Raw genomic sequence first — 12,795 nt, forward strand, 5'->3', positions numbered from 1 at the left:
TCCCCCCTCCCCCCCCCCCCAAAAAAACAAGGTGATGGACTGAATGCTTGAATTATTCTCACCCACCGACAAACACACTGGAGCAGGACTATGGCTGATTTCCGTTTGACTGGGTCTGATTTGCAGCGGCATGGTGGGCAAACAAAGCGAGTGGTTGGAATGCTACCCCAAGCAACTGCCCACGATTAGAGTATTTGAAAGCACTCCACCCATCACTTTGTGTATTTGATAAAACAGGCAAAAGGCAGATTTAACCATCAAGCACTCCTTTGGGAACCTTCCTTCCCATAGTGCCCCACTACAATGAACTTGATCCACAGCCTCTCATCAGCCTCATACGTTGCTATAGTAATGTTGGCCAGCTCTGCTTCACGCCACCAAGACTACTAGCTGTCACTTGTTTAAACTTCACAAAAACAGGCTTAGAAGACTCATCATAAAGCATTGAAGCAAGCCGCTGCGACCCATATTGAATAGGACACACTGCGGGGCAGGACCCTTGATGGCTGTTTGACTACAGGGCTACCCCATTACTATGTGAGGTCCAGCGCGGAGTGGAACCTCTCCCAAATCGGGATGGAGTGATAAATCAAAACACATACAAAACTAAGGAGCAGCTAGCTGCCCTTAATATAAATAGTGCAGGGAAATTCCCAGACTATTCCATTTCCAGTGGGTTACAGCCTTCGCCCTGAACAAAGTCCAGCAACTTTCATGGGGCATTAGCAGACTGAAAAATGTTGGCAATAGGGTCTTAGGACCATAATATCCCATACAATCCGACTTCTACTAATTTTTAATATCCCTGTCAGATCCAAGAATAAAGGGAAACGGGGCTCTGATACTGGACTTTTAATTTGTATTCCCCCTGGCCAAAAAATCTTTCTAAGAGCTCCCAAAACATGGTTGAGCCCACCCTGACTTCTAGGCGTCAGGGTGTCCCGATGATGAAGCATGACACCACTAGGGTGTGTGAGGGAATATAAAACAAAAGGAAGTGCCTCCTTCCCCACCCACTGGTGGCGAACTACCCGCAGCTTCACATAGGGGTATTCCACCAGTATCAGTTTAGGATCCATTTCTTATAGTCAACCGGTTCTGTCGGTTAAATAAAAGTCAAGTTGTCTAGTGCTTGGAGCTTCTAGACACATGCATGTTAGGAAATCGACCTGTTGAAACAAAATAAAAGGTGACACTCAGATAAACAGTTTAACAAATCTGGGCTGTACAAACTCCACCAAGAACTAGTGAGGATGGTTGTCAAATATGAGGATTTGTGTAATGGCAGAGCAGCAACAACAACCTAGTCATATAGACCCCACAGACACAAACACACATTCTTCTGAAGACTATTATCCTTTTAGAAGAACGGACAAGCACAAGCAGCTTTCTTGCTGTATTAAGAGATCCCACCGGTATGGCAGGGAGGTCTTCGTTGAAAGCGTATTCTCCTGAGCGGTGGGTGCACGTTCATCACAGGTGAAACCAGAGCAGAGAGCGCCATTTTTTTGGGCCATTATTTTCTCTTTTACAGAAACATCTCTACAAAGCTTGACTTTGTTAATTAGTTCTTCTGCACATCAGAGCCTTCGTCTGTTTAACAGGTGTCCGTCCAATGATCTCAAGGATGAGCTGGGGCATTACATCTATGAACGGGTAGGCACATTCAAGCAAACAGAGAGATCGAGGAAGAAGACAAGTGCAGAGAGAGAACCCCGAAGAGCAGAGTGAGGAGGCCGAAGGAACACGGTCACCTGAACCGCTACTGTCGGGTGCTGCAAACTCCGTGCAGAAGGAGAGAGAGCCAACGGAGAGTGTGGGTCCGGACACCTGTCCGATACACCGGCAGAGCCTCACTTCCCACCACACTCCCAGAGGTGCGTTGCTTCGCCAGATTTGTTCTGATGAAGGGCTATGCCAGCTCGAAATGTTATGGGATGGGATGGGAAACAGATGCTTCTACTTTTGAAAAAGTTGACATTGTGGCTTATGATGTAAGGTTGGGTTGGATGAAGAGTACCCAACATCACTATTGAGAATTAAATTCATTGATTAAAACTTGATCCACGAATTGTGTTTCACATTTATGAACTACATATAATCCCCATTTAAAGGGATACCAGGCAGTGCAAAAGGGGACGAACCCCAATCAGGGAACGCTGCTTCACAAGAGACAACAGCTCTTCTCTTGTAGTTGGAAAACAAAAGCCTACAAGATCCAAATTCAATCCAATGATTAGTGAGTTCCGCTGGAAAAGCAAAAGCATAGGTAAAAGTATATTTTCATTGATGCACAGTTCAACCCTGAAGTGTACCAATCACAAGCTTTCCCTGCCTTTAACTACACTATCTTTTTCTACAAATGGGACATCATACAACTCCAAGAGAATTCGTTTCAGGCAGGTCAAAAATCACTCCACCCACTCCCCTTAATTTATAGAATAAAATATGTTTCTGCTTATTAGCAATATTTTGGTGCTTCCTGCCCCCTTCTACTAAAAAAACTTCTCCGTTGACTGGGAGCAAAACAACAAGTAGGAAACAGCCAAAGGCATTGACACCAGCGGATCCAGATCCGCGAACAACGGATTTCACAACAGAAAAAATTCTGGGACTATTTACTCTTCCACGTAGGACGGATAAGGATTTGGCAGGTCAAAGCATTCAAGAGTATGAAAATCTGCATTTCCTAATTGTTTTCTTAACCTGGAGCACGGCTTACCTTTTGAGTATTGAGAACGGAAAAAAACAATCTTTAACCTCTCAAAAATTACATTAACATATCAGATATTTAAAATCCATTTTTGTAATTAGAAGTTTCACCCATGAATCTAAATACCTTCCAAACAACATGTTATTAACTCCGGTCACATTCTAAATTTTAATAATATTATAGAGATTATTGTGTTACCAGTATGTAAGCATGGTAACTATGTGCCTCCCTAGACCTATTTATTAAATGTTACTGTATTGACATAACCGGGAATCCTGCCTTGTGAATATACAGGGAAATCACAATGAATACTTATGAGGTAAATTTACAATTAATTTTAGTGGGAGTTATTTACATAACGTTTGGCCATTTTTGAAACGTACTAATTTTACAATTAGATTGGTCGACAAGCCCACCTGTCGTGTTCACGGCGCTTGCCGGTGCCCCCGCTAACACACACACAGAAACGACCGGGAGACTCACTTCCGGGTGAAGGTTGAGTCCCGGTCTAGTCTTTCGGCCGAAGACGAAAGGTCACGAAAGCATTTCCGGGGGGAAACGCATAAACATCGCGTTTCCCGCCGGTTCTATGCTTCGAATTCCTTTGGAAGTTCCCCGAGTCGTGAGGATTGTCCTGGAGCCGAGAAGCGTCGGACGCGAGCGGAATCTCTCTCTGCTGTAGCGATGCTGGAGGGCTTTCACCACTACGCTGGAGACGAGTCGAAGGTATTAATCCTACACGGATCTTTGAGCCTTGCAAACGCAGGAGCGTTGCGGGGTTTGTATTTTGGTTTTACCGCGCAGGAGCGCTTTATGGTTATTTTGTTTTCACCGCGCTGGAGCGCTTTATGGTTGTTTTGTTTTCACCGCGCAGGAGCGCTTTATGGTTATTTTGGTCCAACCGCGCAGGAGCGCTTGGGGGTTCTCTTGAGTTACACAGCGCATGTGCGCTTGTCAGTTTCAACTTGGTTTCTCTGCGCTGGAGCGCGATTCCAGGGCAGCTTTAACTTCCGGTTACGATACCCTTGCCACACAGACACGCACAAGAGGTACCGGGAGTGCTTTACTTTGGGGTTATCACTAGATAGTGCAGTGTCCCATCGCGCATGCGCACTGGATTGGGAAAGAGTTCCACAGGGTTGGAGCAGCGTTCATCAGGACATGTGCCTTCCAGGGGTGCCACTGTTGTAGTCGGGAATTTTAGTTCTACATTACGCGCAGGAGCGCTTTCCTTTGTTTTGCTGAGGAGCTTGCAGTGCAGCACCTCGCCTGGATACTACTTTGACTGAGCTGCACGTAAGACTGCATCCCGTGGTCTGCAGAGCACTGGTGAGTCTCCAGAAGTGGGGATACGGGTATTCTGTGTGTAGATTACGGGTGTTATAAAAAGTGGGAGTTGGGGTCCTTTACTGAACTGGGTCTTTCCTGTTTTCCAGTTGATTTCGAGATACCCTACACACCAACCCACTACCTTCTTTCTGGCTCCCTTCCCTGCGTCCATCTCATCCTTGCTGGGTCCTACTGTCCACGAGGGTCAGGTGGGTACAGGGGCGGGCGCTCTTGTCGTCTCTGCGGAATCGCTTCACAAGCAGAGGTGAGTCTTGTGGGGTACCGGACACCACCTCTACTATCAAATGTCGGTCCACACTCACATTTACAGTCAGCTCTAACAGAGGGAGAAGTCAATCTTTCTTTTTTTTTTTTAAACACAGGGTACATGACTGGGAGCAAGATCTGAAGGTCTAATTCCCCTATAGAGGTTTAACCACGCAACCCAACACTAGGCAAAAGGATTTCTCACAGTTGTAGTTTTTCCGAAAGTTAATTTAAAGCAACATGGCTATAAAATATTCAAACACCATTCTTGCGGTGCCCTCAGAGGTCAAAAAATGCCCAACGAATATTCAAAATGGCACCCATATGAGACCACTGACAATAGCATGTGCCAATTCTAATCTGACCAATTGTGGTTCAGCTTGTGCATCAATGAGCTCTGCCTAAATCCACACTCTTATCTCACGCCAAATTAGTGTTGCCACCTTCCTCAAAGGAAAATATCAGCCATTTGCTCAGGTTTTAAGATTCTGTAAGGGCGGCAATATGACACCTAAATAGGAATGCATGAAAAATTCTCTGTATTTATTTCCAACATGGCTTTTCTGTCTGTTTACTTTAACTATCAACCAGAGAGCACTTAGGCAGCTCCAGAACACTTTTGAAAGTTATTTTCTTCATGCATTTGCTATTTTAATGAACTAGGTCATGATTAGATAAGGCTTTGTTTGAAGACAAACTTAAGAGTTCTCTCCTTCCATTCCCGTCAGATATAGATAAAGCCGTGCAGGGGTATTGCGACTGGCTAGACAAAGCCTGTAAAAAACGAGTCCCTGTAAAAAGGTGGACTCCTAGGCGAGCTAAACCTTCTGCTCCCTGGTATTTTGATAAATTTAAAACTCAGAAGTCGGCATGTAAAAAACTTGAACGTGCTTGGAGGAAGGAATACAAAAACCTCGGATAAAGAAATTTACAAACATAGTCTTAAACGTTACAAAGACTTAATGCTCGAATCAAAAAAGAATTTGTACACCCGTGAAATCCTACAAGCAAAGTCCAATGCAAAAGAATTATTCAAAACGGTCAAAAAATTTGCAGTACCCAACACTCCGAAGATTATTAGTAGCCCAGATTTGTGTAATAAATTGGCAATCTGGTTTCAACAAAAGGTGGAGGGCATCTATTCCTCTTTTTCTTCAGGTCAGAAAGGTAGTGGGACCCCCTCTTATAGTAAGAGTCAGTCAGGACTCAATATTGGGCCGACCTTCGATCAGTTTCTCCCCTTAGAAAGTGCAGAAACTCTCAAACGTTTGTACTCCATCAGCTCAGGTTCTCCTACGGGAAGGCTGTGATGATCCTACTGGATCTGTCGGCAGCCTTCGACACGGTCGACCATATGGTTTTGATGGACCGTTTGTCGGAGGTGGGAGTACATGGGGTGGCGTGGAAACTGCTACATTCCTTTTTCTCTGACAGATCCCAGATCGTTAATCTGGACAACTATAAATCTAATTCCTTTTGCCTTCCATGTGGGGTCCCTCAGGGGTCCTCACTGAGCCCCACCCCTTTCAATATCTATACGATATCGCTGGCAGGCCTTATAAAATCTTATGGCTTTCAGCTAACTTCATATGCGGATGACACTCAAATAGTGTTATCATTCAAGGATGGTAAGGAAAAAGAAACGGAAGTGCACTTTCATGATTGCATGAAAGAGATAGCTGGATGGAAGGCCTCAAACTGCTTAAAACTAAATTCGTCCAAAACCGAGATTATGGTGTTTGGAAATAATCCCAATGTCTGGACCCCTGCAGGGCTCGACAAATTCCCTCGACCGCTCGCATTTGCGAGGTAAATTTAATGAGGTCGAGCTATTTTTAGGTCCTACTTGCCCTTTCTGGCGAGTAGGAAAACATACTAACTTTTGTCCTGTCTTTGAAAACGGAGAAAATGTGACAAGATAACAAGATTTAAAGGCCTTTTTATTGCTCACAATGCAAATGAGCAATAAAGATGCCTTTAAATCTTGTTAACTTGTCACATTTGCTCCGCTTTCAGAGACGGAGGTCAAGTAGGTTACTGTTAGGTCGAGGAGATTGTTCAAGGTACTAGACCTGCAGGACTAGTATAATTTTTCAGATTTCGAGCCCTGCCCTGACTGTTGCCCAGCAGAATTGGGCAGCTGCCCCCCTTCGCTGAAAGCGTAAGAACTTGGGCGTAACCATAGACTGCAGATTGACTTTCTGTGATCATATAAGCACCGTGATCTCCGCCTGTTTCAAGTGGTTACGAATTTTGAGGAAAATCAAACCTTACCTTTCAGAGGGAAATTTCAGGATGGTGGTCACGGTGCTTGTTATGTCAAGATTGGATTACTGTAATGGCATTCTTTTAAATGCCCGTAAACATCTGGTCAACAGGTTGCAGATGGCTCAAAATGCGGCTGCTAGGCTTCTATCTGGTATTCCGAAATTTGTTTCGGTAAAAAAAAAAAAGAATTAACCAGGTTACATTGGCTTCCTGTGAAGCATAGAGTATGCTTCAAGGCCCTATGTACAGTTTTCAAGGCCCTCAATTGGATAGGTCCACCACACCTGCAGGACAAACTGAGGTGGTACGTTCCCAGCAGGACCCTTCGTCCTCTGGAGCGAAAAAGGTCCTGACGCCCTTTGTTAAAAAGGACAGCTGGGGTGGCAGGAGTTTTATGGCATGTGCATCCAGGGCCTGGAGTGATCTGCCTTTCCATTTAAGGAATGCCTTCAGTCTTCTTCTTTTTAGGAAGGGTTTGAAGACCTGGCTATTTACTCAATGATTTCCTCCTTCTTCCGGCTAGGCAATACATAGCGCCAGGACACCCCAGGGTAACCGTTGCGCTCTACCAATCTCATTAACATAACATAACATTAGAGAGAAAAAAACACTGGCTTTAGCTCATCTCCCAACTTTTTTTTTAACCAGCCTGAACAGTAAAATACTAGTTACACCAGTAAAACCCAGAAAGGTGGCAACACTACAACAAAGGAAAGTTACCACAACTGGTCTACTATAGCACCATGTTCACAGTTTGTATGGAGTCAGCAGTGATGAGCTAGTGATGTACCCGACCTCTTCTTGATCTGAATGTTCACTTCTTCAAACCAGTATCCGTGCACTTGGAGGGACACACAATATCCCTTTAGATACAGGAAACATCCCATTGATATAGGAGGATGTGAAGTTCAATGAATTTCATTAACCACAGACCGACATCTAGAATATGATAGTGTTGGTATCTGAACTCTGATATGCTACTTATAGCAGGCAGCTCTATCTCTGGTGACCAGAATGAAAGCAGGTGAAGGAGGCTAGTTTCTGATTACCACACACTAACAGTAGCAATTCTATAATCCTACTAGCAGAACTGTGACTTACCTTGGAGACACTATGGAGTTGTTGATTGATGTTGTGGCTTGATTGCTCCTCAGGAGCGAATAGTTATCTTGGGAGCCCCATTTCATCATTATCTTCCATCTAGCATAGGAATCTGCTGGCTAAATGAACCGCTTCCCTGCTCAATACTGGGGCAGTGGAATACACGAATCACAGCTTAACCCTTTCGATGCGCATGACGGAGCGGTTCCGTCATGCGCATCGGTCGTGCTGTGCGTATGATGGAACCGCTCCGTCACGGCCCCGCCAGCGCAACGAACCTTCAGCACGGCGCGGTAATCCGCGCCGCGCTGAAGGGGTTAAACATGCCTTGTTATTGTTTACGGTTGGTGTCATTGTCATTTTTGTTCGTCTTTGTTCTACTAATTTTGATGTGATGCAGGGAGGAACAGTTTCTTGGAGGCTATGCTAACTAGTTCACTGTGTTGTATCCTTCCTTCTGTAGCCCCTACACTGTCCCCAGTCTCAAACATTTATTAAGCGTTCACCCTATTTTCACTGTCCCCTGGAGGAACTCTTATAGGTAGACGTGCGGGGTACTTGTTTTTGCATCCCATGTGTTGAACTTGAGAGTGGTGAATTATTGCTTACGCTCATGCGGTCATTATTTATGTATGTATTGAGTGGAAAATATCAACAAAGAATGGTTTTAAAAAAATACACACCTCTTGCTGCTATGGAAGGAGGTCAGCTAAGTCTTACATTTAAAAACACAACTTCTTCATATTCAAGAAAAAGTAAAAAGGCAATGATCTCAGCACCTTAGATTGCTGCTGATTGGACCCTCGTTTGTGGGCAGGACATGAGGGTTGGGAAATACACCTGATGACTATCTGGGCATCTGCCTCACAGGTCAAGCTGAACAGGCAACAAGAACAAGTGCCGATGGGAAGCAGGAATCCTGCAGGACCACAGATTAAGGTTCAAGGTGCAATGACTCACTATTTAAACCTCTGTCTCAAGGACAGCTTGAGCTGGAATGGGCATCGGGTAGACGTGGACGGGCACCATCTAACACCATGACATAGCCACCCCTCTGGGATTGGCTGAGTGAGGAACTGGTTGACTGGGCAAGTGGAGCATATAGGAATCTTTTGACAACCCTCTGGCAGCTTTTAGGGGAGGACATTCAGATAACTTGAGAGATGAAGTGCCTGCTACGGAGGTTCATCTCCTCAGGCCAAGGAACCTCTTGGCAGAGGATATGCTGCTTACGGATATGGAGGAAAGAAGAGGCCATTGTTAGCCAGAGGATAACTACAGCACCACGGTCTAGTTGTGAGACCACAGACCAGTCAGTAGCCTCATATAGTGTGAATGGCTAGCATGGTAGCTTGCCAAGTTGGACTGTTCCAAGCTAGGGATACCCAGTGGTAGTCACTTTGTAAGTGTGCCTGGCCATCTACTAGGACTATTTTAATGAATTCTCTCCTGAAGCTCATCACTGCTTAATGCCAGTTGACTAGAGAGATTAACGCCAAGTTTCCCACATGACTTTCAGCATTTGTTGTGAAACAACCACTCCTCCCCCACTGACTGTGCCAGCCTAGAGATCTGTAGTCCTTTTGCTGCAGCAAGCTACCACATTACTTCACGTGTCTCAACCCCAGCCATGCCATCATTCACAAGATATTGACTTATTTATCAGTCTTTCTCCTGCTGCACGCTTTCTCATTATCTAGAGAATTGACCCCGTTTCCATCTGTTGAAATACATACTTATACAATAGCCCCATGCAAGCATCAACCACCAATCTTAGTTCAACACTGCAGTGCAACAAACATCCACATCAACAACGGTCTGCGATTAATGCACCATAAATACCTCTACATCAAGGCTGTCTACGCGGCTCAGCAGTTTGGTACTTTAGGCAGTGCTCTCTGTAGATGGGCTTATTAAGACTGTTAGGCAGTAACTAAATTGGAAAAATTAAGTTGCATATAACCAACTAAAGAAGGAAACTGCATACATATGTACATGTGGGTAACCAGGTTTTTCTCCATGATACAGTAATAAATATTTGCAGCTGATATTTTAGGAGTACTGAGGTGGTTTGACACTTGTAAGTGTTGTTGTACTGGTTTGTATAATGTTTGGGGTTACTTATGATACATGGTTCAAGGACAGAGTGTTGTCTCACAGACTGTCTCCCATGAGATGTGCACAAATGACCTACACCCCTGTCTCTGAGGGTAGCTTACAGCTATATTACGACGGGCAATACATGTACTTAAGAACACAATAGGGAGAAGATCTCCGTTTCCAAAATTACCCTGAAGAGGGATTCTTTCGTACAGTAGTTCTAATTCACAAACTCCGGACACTCTGGCGAGGTCAGCCCGTGAGCAGACCACACCATGAGGGCCCTTGATCACTGAGATCACACAGGTGTGCCAACCACCCACAAAACATGGACGATAAGCGCCAAGAGACATCATGGCCAACAGTTGTGTGCCACTGATGCTACAGCTTGCAAAGCAGCCTAGGGGCTGTGCCTGAATCTTCAAAACCAGGACTGGAAAAAACTGTTCCCTGTGGCAGTTCACACAGGATAAATAAAAGTACCATAAAATAAGAACCTCCTCAACCAGCAACGCTTCCATATTCACATTTTCTTAGGAACCTGCTACATCATATCAAGGTAAATTTGAGACAGACAAAATATGCGAGGCATTGAAATATGGGAGAATGGTACATCTTGAGCACTATCTGTATCAAAAATCACACATATAGGCCTTTTTAACATTACGCCAACAACAGACAATAAGACACAAAAAGCAACAAAACTGTATAGGACTGTTAAAGAATGAATTAATGACACCATATACAGTGACAGCCAAAGCCAAGCTAAAGAAGAAGCTCATGATGCTACTCAATTTTTTTCAATATGAACCACAACCCTCTGATTATCTTCACTATTTCTCCATCTCTTTCCCCACCTTCTGTCTAATAGCTCGCAAACTCTCGCCCTTGATCCTCACCAATATACAATACCTCCCTCAGCAATCCTGCATCCAATCTCCTCCTGTCTTCTTTCCCTAACTCTCAATAAACTACCCTCCTAAACCCTCACTTTTCTCCCCACTTAAAATTCACGTTTACCTCTTTCTTCTTCTCATCTTGTGCCCACATTCCATACTACTTACTCTCTTATCCATCTTGTACACACTCATTTCACCCCGCACTTCTTCTGTTTCCCCCATGCACTTCTCTTCTAGCCACTCCTGCACACAGTCTCTTCATTACCATCAGGGCCACTGGAATTATGCAATTTTGCATCTACAGCATTTTCCTCATATTATGGATTTACCACATAATCCATGTTCTACTGCATAATCTGAAGATTTTAACAAAAATAATTTGCTTCTAGCTCAAACTAATCAAAAGTTACTAAAAACCCAGCAACATGTGTTGCAGCTCAGTGGAAGACCCTTGGCAAAGGTTTACTGGTCACCTTTCGGTTGCTGATTGCTGTGTTTTGTGTTTTGTGATAATCTGGTTCTTACGAGATGAAACCTTTGCAAAGAAAGTTATAACATATATAAAAATTACAAATTAATGAAGCAATACCGTCACAAAATGTGCTGCTTTACACCACTTTATTTGCCACGTGATTTGAGTCCTCTTCTGTCACATAATTCCAGTGTTACAGATAACCCTATTTACTATCAGTTCTAATGGCCCACTCATTATCTCCTGCACCTTTCAGCTTAACTTCCAGCCGATCCCTTCAACTTTCCCTAAAATGTAATCTTAAGTGAATTTGCAATTTGTATACATGCAACTCTAACCACTAGTATCTGTAGTAGACATATGTACTTACTACCATTCTTATAGAGTTTAGAGTTTATCTGTTTCATATATTTTATGTAATTCATGTACTCAGAAGTCCTTATGTAATGAATCTGGTTCTATAGTAAAGCGCTCTAACACCTTTGGGTAAAGATTGCGCTATATAAAAACGTATAAATAAATAAATCCCATCTCCCAGGCATACCTGTCAACGTATCCTCATTAAGGGGATGTACCCCTCTTTCAAACTTCTAAAAAGCAACATGCTTCCATAATGCCACTCTTTTTTCAAAACTTGCATAGCCCTCCAAAATGTGTTTCTCTATCTCCTCTACAGTGATCGCACTCATAACACACCTGGTCTTCTCATACTCATTCGAGAGGTCACAGTTTGACAGGTATGCCCTGGAAACTCCATCATGCACTGCCGTCCATCACTTGGTCTTCTGAAGGCCCTCTCGTGCATCTACACTCATTCCCAATGCAATGCAGCGCCCCCACTGCAGACCTCGCATTCCTCTCTCAACACTTTGTCCTGCTTTCCAGTACACTCCCTCGCCCCCTACACTCCCTCCACTCATCCATGTTCCCAAGTTTCACCGTACTTCAACCCATTCGTCCCTTCACTCCCTCCTTCCTCTGCAAGTCACCCTTCTCCCCTCCTGCACTCCCTCCAATCAGCCCACCCTACTCTCCACCGACACCCTCCACACCCCATGCATCTGCACTGCAACTGGTGCTCATGTAAAGCGCTCCGATAACTTCGGGCCGTGTTCGCGCTATATAAAACTGCAAAGAAAAACAACAAATACTTCATCTTCTCCATCCCCCTGCACCCTCTCCTCTGAGCATCTCACCCTCTGCCGTCGCCTTTGAAAGCACGTCTTCCCCCTGTCTGCTCCCCACTCTCGTTTTACTTTCCCACCCTGCTTCCCGATACTAGTCGCTCACCTCTCACCGACCCTCCAGCTCCGGTCTTCGTTTCTCATAGCCGGGCCCGAGTCTGACCGGCTGCGGTATTCGTCACCAAGAGCCACCCGCCTCTTTCTGATTCATTCCGTGGACTGTCGATTGGTCGATTTGCCGCCCACTCAGTGTAGAAGGCGGGGCGTACAGCCAGTTTGACTTTCCATTGGATAGATCTGCGGTCAGTGAGAACTTTAGTTGAGCCCATGAAGTCGACTGGGATTTTTAAAGGTACATGGCTCACTTTAGCACCGTTCCCACAGTGCATTGCACAGGAGTGCCAAATGATGTATGAATACAAAATGTAGTATGAGCAACCTCCTTTGCTGCAATGAATTATC

The 12,795-nt window shown here is 44.5% G+C and overlaps 1 protein-coding gene across 3 annotated transcripts in view; it reads right to left on the reverse strand.

Moving 5' to 3' along the window:
- ELMO2 (engulfment and cell motility 2) overlaps positions 1–12,538 on the reverse strand; it is a 417,013-nt gene extending 404,475 nt beyond the window's left edge. For 2 of the 3 annotated variants that reach the window (XM_085619396.1, XM_085619393.1), the window contains exon 1: positions 12,440–12,538. The gene's annotated coding sequence lies outside the window, so the exon portion shown is untranslated. The remainder of the gene's footprint in view (positions 1–12,439) is intronic. The other variant, XM_085619394.1, reaches the window with a different exon arrangement.
- Positions 12,539–12,795: the final 257 nt, after the last annotated feature.

This window comes from Triturus cristatus, chromosome 7, assembly GCF_964204655.1.
Source record: "Triturus cristatus chromosome 7, aTriCri1.1, whole genome shotgun sequence".
Taxonomy (NCBI): Eukaryota; Metazoa; Chordata; class Amphibia; order Caudata; family Salamandridae; genus Triturus; species Triturus cristatus.